This window comes from Heliangelus exortis, chromosome 3 (genome assembly GCF_036169615.1).
Source record: "Heliangelus exortis chromosome 3, bHelExo1.hap1, whole genome shotgun sequence".
NCBI lineage: Eukaryota > Metazoa > Chordata > Aves > Apodiformes > Trochilidae > Heliangelus > Heliangelus exortis.
This window is the reverse complement of record NC_092424.1, coordinates 102,380,640-102,397,010: the sequence shown is the minus strand read 5'-3', so window position 1 is coordinate 102,397,010 and position 16,371 is coordinate 102,380,640. Positions and strand designations below refer to the sequence as shown.

The window sequence follows — 16,371 nt, the reverse complement described above, 5'->3', positions numbered from 1 at the left end:
AATGTTTCATGTTATAAGCAAAATACTCCACATACAAACAAAAAACCAAAACCCCAAAACAATATAGACTCCACATTTGGTGGTTTTAGAAGTTCTGTGCAAAGGAAAAGGGAGGGAAATTGGCTTCACAGAGGCAGTTTGACTACCTTCCAAAGGAAAATCAATACTGTATTATTCTATTACATGATAACTGCTTTTGTTGCTACTATAAAATACACCTTCATCCATGTGTTAAGACTAAATCTAAAATTTCAGAAGATGAATTTGTTACTTCAGTTGTACTCATGGTTGTTGCAGTCTTGATGAGACTACCTTGGACAGACTCTTATTCATTTCACTCTTTTACCATCAAGCAATTTTTCAGGGTAAGGAATGAGTGTTTTGAATTTGTTATGTGCAAGGAAAAATGTTACAGTTAAGCAACAGGCACAACTTACAGCCATAGCAAAGGGAGGTGAAGGGAAGACACAAATCTTCTACCGTGTTCCATGCAAGGATAGTAAATTCTATAAATTCAAGTCTCCTTATTAAATGATGTGATTATAAAAGACATATTAATGCCTAACAAGCTCTGCTACACAACTGCCTGATAATACTGGAGGACATTAATACATGTGAGGACATATATTGTTCCTGCTGCCACTCATGTAGCAGAGAAGAGGCATGGAGCTGAAGTTTTTTGGCTGGCAACCTTCTGGATGGCTTCTGGAGCTGGTGCGGGTGTGGGACATGAGCTCTTCAAGCAGAAAAGCCCATTGCAGCTAAGTCCTCCTAGGGCAAGGACACAGAACCAGAATGTGAAAACAGAGGTCACCATCTGGAGTGTGCTCTGTTCCTACAGCAACCTTACTCTACATCATGTTCTCCAAAGCTAAATTATTACATTATTATCTAGAAAAGATCATGAAGGGCTTTTTATTCTCCAGCACAGAGCAAAAGAATTACATCAATTTATTTTCTAATGATTGTTTAAAAAGTTCAATTTACAGATGAACTCCTCTAAGCAGCATATATCAACTGTTCTAGCTCCAAACATACTGGAATTATTTTAAGCCTGTTTGTCATGTGTTTATTCTGATACTGTTAAAAAGTTGCTATGGAGGTTTTCAGAGCAAAAGCATTATGAATCCATCTTCTGATGTTGTGTTTTTTTGTTTGGTTTTTGTTTGTTTGTTTGCTTTGTTTTGTTTTGCTTTGTTTTTCCCCCAGAAAGGAGTGTTTGCTCTAAGGAGTGGCATTAAAGAGAAGATTTTAAAAAGGTTCTGCTTCAAGGTTAGTTAACCCACATTTTTCACAAATTACCATGAAAGGTTTTTCCCTGTGCTGGTTTCTTTCTATTAGCACAAAGAATACAATGCCTCCCAGTTATACATATTATATTGGTCTCTGTTTGGAATAATATTTTATTTCCTGATATAGGCATATTAAAAAAATAATCTAGCTATTGTGTTTTCTCAGCACCATTCTGTGCAGTATTTCTGAAATTCTTTTACCTTCATTGTAGAAATACTTCTTATATCCAGATCCATGTTAACATCTGAAGATGTACATTTCATATCCTTCTTTTCCAAGTTAAATATTCAAATTAGTTCATGGTTAAGTAAGTCCAGTTTAAAATCAGTTTTCCTAACTACGTATACAGTGGCACTTTGGATGGCCATTAAAATTGATTTATAATGGTTATACCTTGACACCCTTACTTGGGATGCTGTTGCACAGTTAGCCAGCTTAGAGCATGGAGAGCTACAACAGGAATAAATAGAGGGAACATGATTATGTGTCATATACAGTTTTGGCTTACCTGCTACTGCTAAGAGTAGCAATGAAGATACCCTGGCATGAGTTGTTTTAATGCTAGCAATCTGAGAGAGAGTTGTTGCTCTAAATTTTATAGCAGGGAACACTGCTGTGAAACAAAGCAGCTCAGGATCCTGGCTAGGAACATGTCAGAAGGTGAGGAGTGAAGACTGGTAACAGGCTACAGAGGGATTCCTGTTCTCTTTACTCTCCCAAGATCCATTTCAACCATTCCAGCTGAGGCCACCAAGCAATTTATGTTTCATATTCTCATTAATAAAGTACACCATACTGCCATACTTAACTTTCCAGCTAGAGATTAAGACCATCATGACTACAAAAGCACTTCCCATAATCCCACGTACTACATCATTGCTGGAGTACCCTCCCTCCCTAGAGAGATAAAAAGCAGGCAGGAGAAGTTTTATTAACCCTGTTTTACAGAGAAGTCTAAAAGACTGTGACCAAATCACAGCTGGTCCCAGAAACAGCAGGAAGCATGGGCTGGGGGAAGGAATACAAATTGCTGGAAATCCACCAGCTTGCCAGGAGTGTTAGCTGGATTGTTCCAAAACTGAACTGAAGAAGGTTATGCAAACAAGCAATTCAAACGCATCGCAAATCTGGCCTCAACCCCCACTCCAGGACTGACAGTTGCATAAAGTCACTCAGACATTTCATAGGAGAACTCACAGAAAATACAGATCTCTAGTTGAGACCATTCTTAGCACAAAATCATAAGTACGAAAAGGCAAAAATGAGCTTCTGTACAGTGACCAGACTTGTGGATGGAGTGAAACGTGATCATTTTCCTGGCAGAACAAACAAAAGAGAATCCACTTCTCTCCCAAATTCTGGTTTGGGTCATATGAAATCTTCTTTACTTTTGCTATCAAAACTGTTTTGTTATATACTTGTGTTTGCTTTATTTTCTTGTTTTTCAAAATCTAAATTCTATTTAGCATAGAAACTTCAAAAATTAAAAACAGGTGCATTTATTAACAATGTTGAAGTGAGTGATCATTTTTTTCCCAATATATTATTTTTGGAGGAAGAGAAGGAAATTAAGGGTAGAAAGCAGATTAGCTTCACAGTTTAATCTAGCAATGACATTAACTTTTTTTACTCCAAACACACATTTCTTGATGATTTTAGGAAAGGTGCAATGTATAAGATTCCTCTTCATTGCTAGTGCAATGAAACAGTAGGTTTCAGCTGCTGAAGAACTGGAATTTTGCAATAGCAATTTTAAAAATGTCATCCTGCAATTAAAGGTTTCCTTGAAAGTGAAGTTTTGTCAAACTCAATGTGAATGAGTTTTGAATAAAGTTTTGTCAGTGTGTACAGTGGAATTATAAAACCTGTTTTTATTCAGTACTAAATATTAATGCAGACATACCTAATTTTATCTGAAAATCTTCATATGAAATAGCCAATAGGAAAGTTGCAAGACTATGCACGACACCCTAGTTATGTGTGTATGACACCCAGAAAACTGCTTCCTGAGGAACTTTAGGCTACTTTCCCCTCTAGTTCTTAAAGCAGCTTTGCTCTGGGAGAAGTGGGGACAGGGAATACATAAGAAAAGCAAGGAACTATGGCAAAGGCAAAATATGAAGGTGTCTGGCAAAGGCATTTAGCAAGGATCCTGTGGAACTGTGATAGCTGAGATGTCAAGAGCAAACATTAATTTCTGCATTTTGGCAGAGGTTTTCTGGAATTTGTCTGTACCTGTAGCTGAAATGTTATCAGCTTTTTCATTTTCTTGGATGTTACCAGTTCTACACCAATCCTTTCAAGTTGTTAAATGATGCAGGTTTTCTGCTATCTGGGTTGAAAAGGCCCTGCATCAATGCCTGTGTCAATGGAGGCTGGACAATATTCCTGGCTTGCATATAGACAGGTTCCTGGCTGCTAATTTAACTTACTCATCCATGATTAACCTTTTTCTGGAATCACAGTTTATTAAACATCAGAAGAAAAAGCAAGCAAAACCAAACCAGAAAATGTCAGACTGAAGCCACATTTCCTTAAAACTGTCTACTTTCCTCTGTGCTATTTGGAACTTGTTCCTTAGAGGTACTGCAGAAGTTTCTGTAGATTCTGAAGAAATCATTAGCAACCTCTGTCTAACATCTCCCCTGGAATCAGCAACAATCCTACTGTTACAAAAATTGGAATATTAGAAGACTGAACTCTACTGGGCATGAAACTGGTTGCTTTTTTTTTTTTTAACTTTTGCTCTGGTTTTTGTCTGCTGTGTGCCTGCTGGAGGTGTAAAAATGCAGATCTGAATGATGCTAATGATGCACCCAAATGCAGTCCAGGTTTAGAGGTACATCCTGATACAGCACTATCCTGTGATGGCTGGTGTACAGGCTCACCAGGAGCCAGTTAGGGTATTTCTGTACAGTGACAGTTGTAGTTCAGCAATTATTTTAATTGACTACTGTGCAGTTTAGGAGAAATCACAGAAAATTAACCTTCTGCCAAAATGGAAGTAATTTATCTCTTAAGGATTTAGGATTCTATATGCAAAATGTACAGACAATGCTTTATTTTATTGTAATGCAAAAAAAAAAAAAAAAAGAAAAAAAAAAGAAAAAATTTGAATTATTAGTTGGATCTTGAAGCCTTTGATAGCGATACCAAAATTTTTCTGTATTTGACAAAATGTGAATCATCTGGTTTGTCTGTCTGAACACTGAAGAGTACTGAGCGTGTCACCAGACTAAAGTGATAAACAAGTGACTATGAATTTGAATTCATATCCACAACTACAACAAAATATGTTTCCCCCCCACATGAGACAGAGGAAGTGGGGTGGGCATACAGGACAGAGAGTAGATATTAATCCACGTTTTCAGTTTTTCAATTGTGTCCTATTATTCTTAACAAGTTTCAAAACTGTTTAGTAACTCTTAACTAGAAATCCTAAAACTTTTAAAAAATGTTATGGCAACCTTTTGATTCTTTTTTTGAGTATTTCTTGGTATAATTTATTATTGTTATAAAAATTAGTATAATTTTATATCAGTTTAGGGAGAGACAGGATGGATAATACGAATATTATTTATTCATGAGATTTTACTGGACTGATATTTAATATCTGTATTTACCTCTGTGATTTCTTATTTTATATTTTCAACCCATTTATAACACACTATCTGAAAAGTAGGCTTCCTAGGGACAAGCTCTGTGATGTGCTACTGATTATTAGGTGATACTGCTGTTTTCCATGGTTTTGTGCTAATATATCCATCTTACACTAGAAGGCCTTATATTCCTGGAGCTGGTCATTCAAACTGTGAAGGAATATATGGAATGAGGAATATATTGATCTTAAAGTGGTCACATATACTTAAGGATTCCAAGGCATTTTTACTGCCATTCCCATATTTAGCATATATTAATTTAAGTGATTAGGCTTTGCCTATCAGGAAACTTCCCTACCATTTTTCTTTCCTACTTTAAACCACTTCTCATTATTGCTGGGTGGGCCTGGGATGCATTTTAAGAAGAAAATGCAAAACTCTTAGGCCATGGTAAACATCCTTGGTCCATGGGAGCCATGGTGTATTGGTTTGCACCAGCTCAGGATCTGATCCATATTTTCTATCTCCATGATAAGATTTATGCTAAGATACACCAAATAAATCTATTCTCAGTTGTTATTTTCGGCCTCTCAAGCTTCCAATAGGAGAACTTGTATTCAGGTTTCACAGCTGGGCAACAAAAGGCTTCCCCTGGGTACTATGCTACTCTTTTTAAAAACTAAAGCACAGGGGCAGTAGAGGCAGAGCATTTAAATAGCAACATTCATTACCCGGGCTGAAGGAAAAAAAGGTCAGCCGTAATCTCCTGCTGTAAATTTGCTAGAGAAACAACATGCCAGTAAAAGTACACATTAAACAATGTTGTCGGCACCGGGCCGCCCACGCCGGCGATACCCATAGCATTCGGGGGACCCCTCTTGCCGGGAGGGACCCCACAAAGTCAACCGGAACGGTACCGGGCCGCCCGGAGGGAACCCTTCCCATGGGTGTATGTGCATGGGCTCTGCGACGGGGTGCCCCGTGAGGAGAGGAGGATGCGCCGAGCGCTGCCCACCGTCCTCTCCTCTCCTCTCCCGTGAGGAAAGATCCCTGGCGGGACAGATTTTTCGGCACGTTGGAGGCAGGCTGGCCGGGTGCCTTGGCAGTCCAACTGGGACTGACACATTTTGGGCAGCTCGGCGGTACGCAGGGAGCCATGTGGCCGATGTTAGTAAACATTATCCCGCACAGTCTGGCGTGCCACCGCCGGCAGCGGGAGGGTGAGCGGCTGGCGGCGAGCAGGGCCCGGCCGGGGCGGCCGAGCTGCCCGGGGACGCCGGCCAAGGCCGTCATCCAGCAGCTGCTCCCGTCTCCGCGGCAACGGCGAGGAACAATGGGCTGGAAATCCAGCCAGCGGCCTGTATGAAGAGGGCCCTATGGAAGGAGAGGGCCTGCTGCCCGGCCTAGGGGCAGCCTGCCCACCCCCACACAACAGAAAAACAACCAGCAACAACGTTCTGAAATACACACATAACAAAAAGCACACAGCGCAGCATCAGAAAACGTTACCTCTCCCAGAGACCCCCGAGGCACATTCCCATTCATCATCCAGGTGCTCAGGCTCCATTTTGATTGTACCTCCCTGGCCACCCAGGTGGAGGGGTGGAGGTTTAACAGTAAAGGCCGGATGGCACAGGGTTAAAATAGCAGGGGTTGGATCTGAGTGGAAATGTGTTGGGCTGTCTCTCTCCTGTCACAATTTTAGACCTGGGTCTGGGTGGCGGAGATGAGACTTTGCTTTGTACTTCATCACTCTGGGAGACAGAGGGGCTTCTGTCCCTGCCGAGGGACAGTCCTCTCAGTTTTACATTAGAATTTCCAGCTTTCAGCTTGACAAACTGAGCTGTCCTGAGGCTGCCACTCAGAAACCTGGGGAAAGCAAAAGCAGCCTCCCTTGTGCACTTGCAGCAGGAAGAATTTCTCCCACTTGTAAGACTTCTACAGCTGTGCATAAACAAGGAAATCTTTATAACAGGAGTGGACACAGTCATAAACTTGGAAAAACACAGAAGCAGTCTCTGTATGCAAATAAAACACCCTTTACTCTCCTAGTAAGTCCAATATTAATTTACTGAAGTATTTTCCTGTCAAGCTGAAGTATTTTCCTTTGCCATTGCAGCCAGACAACAAACCCCACTCACGATTCAGACAGCAGGTCTGGATTTTGGGGAAACTTTACAGAGATAAGCAGCACTTCTCTGGAACACATTCAAATCTTCTGCTCCCTATCAGCTACAAAATCTTCTGAAAGCAGTTTCTTACAGCACAGCCCTTTCTGCATACAAAATTAGGCCTCTGGGACCAAAGTCTTCTCCAAGTCTTTTGTGGAATACCTTACTTTTAGGAGCAATTGGTTGGGAAGCATTCCACAGAAGAAATCTGGATCTTTGTATGATTACATTTACTTACCAAGTGTCACTAAAGGAATTGTGTGTCATAGAGGACAAATGTCCTCTGATGTATGATGGAAACTGCTACTCCTTTTCTGCAGGTGTGTGTGTGTATGCACAAGATGACAAGAGCCTAACCTAAGGTGGGGGGGGAAGTAATTAAGAAAAATCTCCCCAAATGCCACATATGTCATCTCTATTGGTAATATGTCATACATAGTCCTATGAATATCCAAATGAGAACTAGAGCTTTTGAGTTTGATATAATGTATGTGCAATTATGATCATGGTAAAATATAGTTATGCTCTCAGGAATGTTATGAACTGAAGTTCACTGTGTGCAGAAGGAGTGTGCTAATTAAGAGATATACTACACATGTCAGCACAGGGAAACTTTCAATCAGGAAAGTAATCCTCACTATACGTGCATTTTGCATTCAAGACAAAATTGTGAAAAAAAAAAAAAAAAAGGAAGAAAGAAGGTAAGATGTTACAGCCTTGTCTGGCTACATTCCTGTTGCATAAAAGAACCAAAAAGAATGAGGAAGAGATTCCCTGAGCAAGGCAGGGGCAAAATGCAGAGCTGAGTGGCAAAACTGGAGGATGGGTTTTGTATTTGGCTTTGTACTTGGCTGGGACCTCTATATGTTCAGCTGACAGGACAATCCTTTGACCCTGTAAAAACTCCTGACACCAAACATGAGTATAAGCTGCAGTTAATTACATTACTTGGTATAAACACAAAAGCTGTGGTGGAAGATGTCTAAATTTGGGTGGGTCTGTTGCTGTAAAAGTAACAATGACTGAAATGGAAAGACCTTTTGTCCATTATGATATGAACATTTTTTGTTATACTTATGACAATAATTTAAGTGGGCTGTGTCTGGACTGAGGTCAAACTAGCATGGCATGGTGCATCATATACATATAGGCTTAGCTGTTTGCATTGATACAGCTAAATCCTCTTACCTTCAGCACACACCTACCCTCCTTACCAAGAGTGCCCAGATGTCCCTGAGCACTGGTTGGGTCAGACCCCTGCCAGAATGTGTGCTGTGCCATGTAACAGTGGGGACAATCACAAGCCATTGCCAGCTTCTGTGCCCTGAGCCTCTTTCACTTGTTAGCTCATAGATAATCTGACAGATCCAAAAGCTAAATCAGGAGGCTTTGATGGGAGCTGGGACAGGCTCAGCTGGTCTTTCCCAGTTTAATTTTTCTAATTATTCTTAATTTCTGCAGGCCTAATCACTTATAGTAGAATAAGAACATTAACAAGAAAAAATAAATGGGATTAAGAAGTTAAACAAAAAAAAAAAAAAAAAAATCCAACAAAACAAACCCAGCCAACAAACAAACATACCAAATAACCATTGCATCCCTGAAAATGTACAGAACAGACCTTTCTGTTGGGTCCCAATCCTGCTCTTTGCACTTGGGCAACAAGACTTGTACCCAGGGCTGGGTCCATGGAAATATGTCTGGGCTTCACATCTCAAGCTAAGCAACTGAAAAGACTACTGATGAACTCACAACTTAGTGCAGAAAAAAGAGGATGGCTCATAGTCTGAAGGTTTTCAAAAGCTATTTTTTTTTCTTTGAAAGGAAACAGGAGAAAAAAGAAACAAGAGAGGAGGAGGAAATGTTTCTGCTCCGGATTGGGAACCAATGGCCTCTACTTTGAAGCCACGTACCTTATTCTTCAATAGAGCTGCACTTGGTCCTTCTGCCCAGCTGCCTGCCTCAGAGCAGCAGGGAGCAGAAAGCTTTGTGGAATATTTAGCAGTCTGAAATACCAAGGAAACTTGTCCATGACAGAGTACTCATAACTGCAATGCACTCAGTAGAGCATCGTAAATTTACTGAAGGCCTAAAGCCTAGTCTGAGAGGCCCTAAAAATGTTGGTTTTTTTTTTTGCTTGAACATAAGGATGTGCATATAAAATATTTGTTAAAACCTGCACTGCATTGCATTGAATATTTAGGTGGAGAAAAACAATAAAACCTTGCCTTCCCCAAAGAAACAGCCCACTGTAGTCTATGTCCTGATTCATAATCCAATGGGGTAAAAAATATTCCTGCTGTGTCACTGGTTGGTCACAGGTCCTTGATATTATATTTGTTATTGTTTATCTGTTATTAATTCCTTTATAGTCTTTCTACCCTCTTACTCTGGCTCATTTGTCAATACATTACATGTAATGTTCCTTGTAGTAAAGCACAATAAAAATCAAAATATACTATATTGGCTCTACTTAGAATAGAAAACAGATGGCATATTTTTCTTCAGCATGTTTGAAAAATCAACACATTTCCCTTGTAATATATAAACTAACGTTATTCTCATTATACAGTTTATATCAGAAATAGACATTAACTCACTAGCCTTGATGGAACATTTGTAGCTCTGTGAACTGAGTGTCACTTTACAAGTCCTGAGCTGCACACCCTCCACTGGGGGAAGTGAATCCAGATTTTTAAAAAAGTTCCATTGCTGCTGTAAAGACTGGCAATATCATTAGTTAGTTTAAGTCAAGCAATTTGCAATGACATTCCCAGCTTTTGTTTTCTTATTTAGTTTCCTTTTACTTTCTTTCTCAACAAAACTATGCCTGATATAACATGAGGATAAAATCGTAAGGCTTACCTAATTATCACTGCATTGCACTTGTATGAACAATGCAGATATTGAACATTAGACAAATTACTAATACAATAATGTAGTAGTTCTTTCTGTGGCACAACATTTCTCTGGGAATGTTATTTTATTGTATTTCATTTCGTGCTTGTTTGTTTAAGGGTGAAAAACAGACATTGCTGTACTTCAGTTTGATTCAGCAAGCATTCTGGCCTCAGTCCAGCAAATCATTTAAGCATATACTAAATTTAATGAAATTAAGTTCATAGTACTGCCTATGTACTTAACATACAGCATGGGCTTAAGTGCTTTCTACAAAGAACCACCAGAATGATGAAAAACCTTAAAAATAAAGCCCATGCGTTTTTACACACACAATTTCTAAAACCTAATACTGTTACAAGGGACATTTTCCATTGCCTATGCTATGAAAACACTGTGTAGCTCCCCCCCTGCCCCAAAGCCAACTAACTTTCCTTGATCTGACAATCTGACAGCTATATCCTGTGTAACTGCTAGTCTGGCCCTTTTAAAAAATATCCTATTAAGTTAAGTGGAAGATTTGCCTGAGCAAGGTATGCAGAAATGAGTCACAGGGAGTATATGGAATTTTCTCAGGACTTAGGGCTGTGCCTGTTGTAGCCAAAGGCTAAATCTCCAGTGGAACTCAGTAGTGTTCCTCTGAGTACCTTCACTTTCCATACCAATCTCTGTTTTAGTGGGAAACATAAAACCAACATGAAAGTCATGCTGAAACACACCACAAAGAAAGGTGTGTTCTTAACTTGGGTTACCTAACCCAGGTTAGATAATTTAAGCTGTGGTTACAGGCAATTTAAACCAATCTAACTACTGGCTGCCAGGGAGGGTGGAACCACATCAACCAACAGTTAGATGCACCACAGCTCCACCTTCAACCAGCAGCCAAGGTAGACAGGTAACTGGGTTGGCTAATATAGAATAGAAAATGCTAACAGTGCTTAAAGCCCCCATTGCTTTACTCTGTCCATGTAATGATATTTATGAATTTTTATTAATTTTTGCAATGTACACAGGCCTGGAGAACCCTTTCAGAGATACAGAAACTAAGTAGAGCTAACTGCTATCCATAGTAAAAAGGAAAACATGAGTCCTTCTTCAGAAGTTTACAGTCTGTATATTTTCTCTGTAAATGCCCTAAACTCTTAGCCAAAGGGAAAACAAATAAACAATCAAAAAACAAAGCAAAAAACCACCAACCAAACAAAAAAACACACAACCCCCCCCTAAAAACTGGCTTTACTATTTATCAGAAGCTCCCAGGGTGAAAAAAAAAAAAAAAAAAGAAAAAAGAAAAAAAAAAACCAAACAAAGCAGAACAACTGCTTTGTTTAGCAGGTTAGATGCCTGGGGATTTATTTGTTTGTATGTTTGTTTGTTTCTGCCAAGAGCAGAAATAACCTTCTTGAATTACTCTGTAGTGAATCAATCTCTTTTCAACAGAAACATTAAAACCCTCTAGGTCTCATTCATTAACAGAATAATACATATATTTGGCTTGGTAGTGTTTGCTTCAATTACAGCTGCACAGAATTCAGAACAAAGCTAGTGTGGCTGCACAGACCTGCTCAAAATTCTCAAAATTCCATTTTAGATTGTTTCTGCTACAAGGCCTGATTAAGCAGAACAGTTACCTAAAATACACTATTTTTTCTGCTGCTCCATTTTTCTTGCCATCGCCAGTTGCTGCTTGCCAAAACTATTTTTAAACTGTTATTGTTTTGCATTTCTAGCACATCTCAAAAAAGTGAGGAAACAATTATGCATTTGATCAAAGAACAGAGTATGAGCTACTCATATATCTCTCAGCTATCCTCATGCCTTCATGCTAGAGGAAATGTCTTTCTCAGACATCCCTTGCTTAGTACAGACTTAAGGAACATCTCCATGCATTTTACACAATACAGAAGGAGCTGAGTGCCTTTGGCCTGCTTTCTATCAGTTTCAGTCATAAATAAAGAGATGGGAAGAAAGGACACAGAGAAAAACATGCACAGGTACATATGAACAGATGTTGACTTTGATTTTTTAAATAATATTACATTGCTACACTTTATCTGAAGGTTTCTTGGTATTTGGAATGGTACAGATTGAGTGCATACAGGTATGCTTGTCTTGCCTTGTGTTTAAATTTTATTTCTGAATGCTGAAATAAATGCAGGTTTCTCTGCACACCAGAGGTGTGGGCTCTGGGGACAGAGGGAACAGGAAAAGGTTGTAAGATGTGGATCTTATCATGGTCTTATGAAATTGTCCTAAGAGTCTGTTCCTGTCCAGGATGCTTTACAGAAGAAAACAGGTATTATAAGCCCCAAGGCAGTTTTGTGTGCCTTCTCCTGCATAATGTCAGTCCCTGAAGCTTACAGGAATGCCCACAACCAGAAGAAAGGGTTTAACTGAGCACTGAAAGACTGTGGTGTTCAGGAATGGAAAACACATTAGAATTGAGTGTTAACTCAAACTGGAAAATCTAAGCAACTCATTTTACTTCCAGCCAAAAAAACTTTCAAGGGAACTCGTGCTGATTTATGCTCAGATATCTACATTTGGATCTCCACCTTATCTCCCTATATAAGGCTTCAGGTTTGATTCAGCATAAGGGTGAAGTGAGGCAATGTTCTAAGTGCTTATATTGCAGATTTTGTCTTGTTTTGCTATAATAATTTCTAAAATGCTACATAGTTTCCTGTCTGAAGATTGTTGGTTCACCTTCATCTTCCCATCTCTTAATTACATTTATTATACTCCAGAAGACAAGAAAAACCAAATTCTATGCTAACCTGAAATTTAGGAGGAGAAGATGAGGATTAGGGCAGAGAATTTGTTTAGGTTTGATCTAAGGTAGATCAAAATCAAACAAAATCTTTGGGGCCTGAGAAATTAATCTACTGACTTTCAAAATTCCCTCATGTACTCAAGATCTTCTCCCCTGACCTAGTGCTAAAATAAGTTATCACCAAGACAGAAGAAATTGGCTGGGTTTATATCTTTATTTGCAGTTTTCTGTAGGTCAATGAGCTGTACACCAACCTCCGGGGTCTGGTGTGGCCCAGGAAATTGCAAATTTTTTCAGCTGTGTCAGGTTCTGCATATGCAAGTTAGGAGGTTCAAAGGGAAGCTTAATTGACACTAATCCTCATCTTGACTTTTGCTCACCTCCTTCTCTTTTTCCACTAAGCCTTCCCACCTTCCCACCTCAAAGCCACAGAAGCTTTACAATTTTTCTTATAAAAATATATATATTTAACCCTTTGGCAATCTCTTAATGCCCTTTTATTAAATCCCTTAACTCCTTTTATTCAGTCCAGGGTAATTAAAATGATTATAAACCTCTCTTGAGAGATTATACCCTTTAATCACAGTGCATACTTTCTGAGATGTAGGTGACATTTCTGGTATATCAAATATAAAAAAACAAACAAAAAACCCCCACCAAACTTTGGGTAAAGATGTTTAATAACAATTTTAAAAACTAAGATCTCGATTAAGGAGGTTTAGGGCATTAACTCATATCTACATGTGGTCACAACAAAACATTAAAGGACTTCAAATATTTTTTCTACATATACAATGCACAGTTATAATCAGGTTTCTCCATTTATTTCAACTCCAGCTTCTCAGATAGCATAATCTGTCCTAATGCCATTGACTCCCAAGGTGCTACACTAGTTTATAGCACTTCAGTTTTCTGGGCAACCAGAACAGATGTACAAGTAAAATTGCTTCTTGGGTCATTATTCTCCAGCTGCTGAAAGAAAAATCAAGAACTTTTCTGGAATGAGCATAGATATCCTGTCTGGGAGTCCCAAAGTGTGCACTCATCAGCAGCAATAGTAAGGTGAATGCATCCCCTGGAAAATATGTATGGTTGGATGCTGTTGCAGTACAGTTGCTCCCAAAGTAAGTAAGTTTAGTAATCTCCGTTCCAGTGCAAAATATAAACATGCACTGAACTTTTACCATCAAGTTTTGGAGTTTAATTAGGAGTTTATTAGTTAGAACTTCTCACTCACAAAAGCATGCTTCACTGTCACATGCATAGGTCATCAAATAGGACCAACTTACATGAAGTCAGCCCTCAACAGATACTGATCTTTAAATATTGGTAAGTAATTTAATATCTGTGTTCCTTCTGCTTCTTCAGATTTGTTAATACACGGCTTGAATTTCAGTTGATGTTTCTAAAAGCAAGATCTCAAGTATTCAAAAGCTGAGCCTTCTCTTAAGGAAACACATAAGTGCTAATGCACACATTATAGGCTGCAGATACTCTTTACAAAGCTGTAGAATGACACAGACCAGTACAGAAAGTATTTATTTACTCTAGGACTTGATAGTAGAATGATTCCTGAAATTTCAAAAGTAAAGAGCTGTTCTTGACATCTGCTAATTGCAATTTATTTTCACTGATGCTTACCTAACTAAAGCATCCAAGCACTGCATATTGTCTATACCAGCAGCAGAAAAAAGGTAAATTAAAAAAAAAATTTATTCATGCTAACTTAACTGCTCCTAGTTGAATAGTGAAAAATTGTGTTAAGACATAATATAGCTAGTAGGAAAGGTGAGGCTGAAAGCAAAAAAGATGTGACTTATGGAAGTGTTTGAATGAAAGGAGTAAAAGATATAGGGTGATACAGAACAGTTATTGAACACCACAGGAGCTGTGAGAAGAAATAATTTTTTTAAAGAAACAGAAATGAGGTTATAAGAACTACTGACTATAAGGGTATGGAAGCAAATGAAGGGAAACACAAAAGTAGAACTATAAAAGATCAAATAACAGATCTAGCTGTAAAAGTTGATAGTAATTTTTCTAAATGGTCATCTACTTCCTGTATTTTCTTTTTATAATGAAAAAATTATATATATGTTATTATTTATTTTAATTTAAAATGCTGTCAGTATTTCAACATCTCAGATATATCAACATGCCCCATAAATGAGCTTTTGTGTGAGAAGAAAATAAGGTCCTGCCCACAATGCAATACAGTAATACAAGTGATGTTTGAGGAAATTTTATCAGTAATGCAAGCATTTTTCTGGCAATGATGAATATTGCTGTACATTGATGAGGGTAAAAGACATCCGAAGATGTTAGAGTTACAGAGATGCTGCTACAAACAAACAAAGCAAAAAGGGTATGAGTGTTGCAGAAAAGATGAACTAGATGGAACTGGGTTTAAGATTACTTGACTAGTTCAAATAAAAAATGCAGTTTAGATTCCTACTGTGGAACACCTGCAAGAACATATTCAAGCATGACCATCAGCAATTAGGTCTGGTTTCATCCCCTCATTTTTTATGATTAGTCACTTTACATTTCCAGAGAAAATAAGGAAGTCTTTCTCATTTGCACCTGGGTTTTTTAAATTTTTTTTTCCTTCACATTCCTCATACCAAATCAGGTTTTATCTCACAACCCCACTCACAGCCTACAGATTAATTTCTGCCTTGAAGAGACTGGCATGTAACTCACAAAGACAGTACAATTTCCTTCCCTTGACATTCCTCTCCAAACATTTGCTTCAAAAAGGATATTAATAAAGTGCCCAATCTAATGAAAATTTTAGAAGACAATTTGTAGACTAAACCAGCAAATTCATAACAATATTTCAAGCACATTTTGAGACTTACCTTATGAATTTAAAAGAAATTAAGTGTTTTTTTAAAAAAAGTTTTATTAGGATTCCTAGCTACTAGCCACAACTGAACTCTGTATATATTGAATAGTTCCCTACTCTCCTGCATCATGAATTGCAATATTAATTCCATGTTAAAATTAAATTAATTACAATATATTATATTAATTACAATATAGTTATTGAATCTGTCATACTGAACGAACAAGGTTATGCCTAAATGTAATTGCCATGTATTGCACAAGTAAAAAGTTATGTGTATACAAATAGTAAAAATATCAAGCAAAACAATATACTAATTTCTTACACACGTACACTGCTTTGTTCTGTAAGGAAGTGAAACCTTTGAATGAAAAAAACCTACAGTGCCACTGAAATATTTTAATTGCAAATAAAATCATCATGTCCATTAAATTAACAATATATCCTACACTAATCTACTGTTTTATTCTAAGTATTAAATCTGCAGTTTTCTCCAAATCATTGCTTTTAATTTCATCTGGTAAGTAAGATCAGCTATGGATCAAGCAACTTGTTGATGGTACCCAGAAGCAATAGAGAGGCCCTTAACGTAGCTCATGTAATCACTCTTTTTGCATCATCACTTTCTTCACTGCACAGGGCAATGCTTGGGCCTCCTGAGTCAGAGCCCAAAGTTGATGCTCTGAACTGTTCTCTGAGAAGAGCCTGGATCTGTCTGGGGACCTCATGAGGAGAGTTAGGAAGCAAAGCATCTGGGTGCTAGAAACTCTGTAATGAATGCTTGGAGAT

General features: G+C 38.3%; 1 long non-coding RNA gene across 2 annotated transcripts; it reads right to left on the bottom strand.

The window, feature by feature from the left end:
• Window positions 1-530: 530 nt before the first annotated feature.
• On the bottom strand, window positions 531-6,552 carry LOC139795228 (uncharacterized). Of its 2 annotated transcripts, none has more exons than XR_011725430.1 (3): window positions 6,402-6,552; window positions 1,687-1,743; window positions 531-771 (listed from the first exon to the last, which is right to left on the bottom strand). It is a non-coding gene; the product is annotated as an uncharacterized lncRNA (long non-coding RNA). The 2 variants fall into 2 exon arrangements; XR_011725431.1 differs by lacking the exon at window positions 6,402-6,552 and adding an exon at window positions 5,624-6,228.
• Between the last annotated feature and the right edge of the window lie 9,819 nt (window positions 6,553-16,371).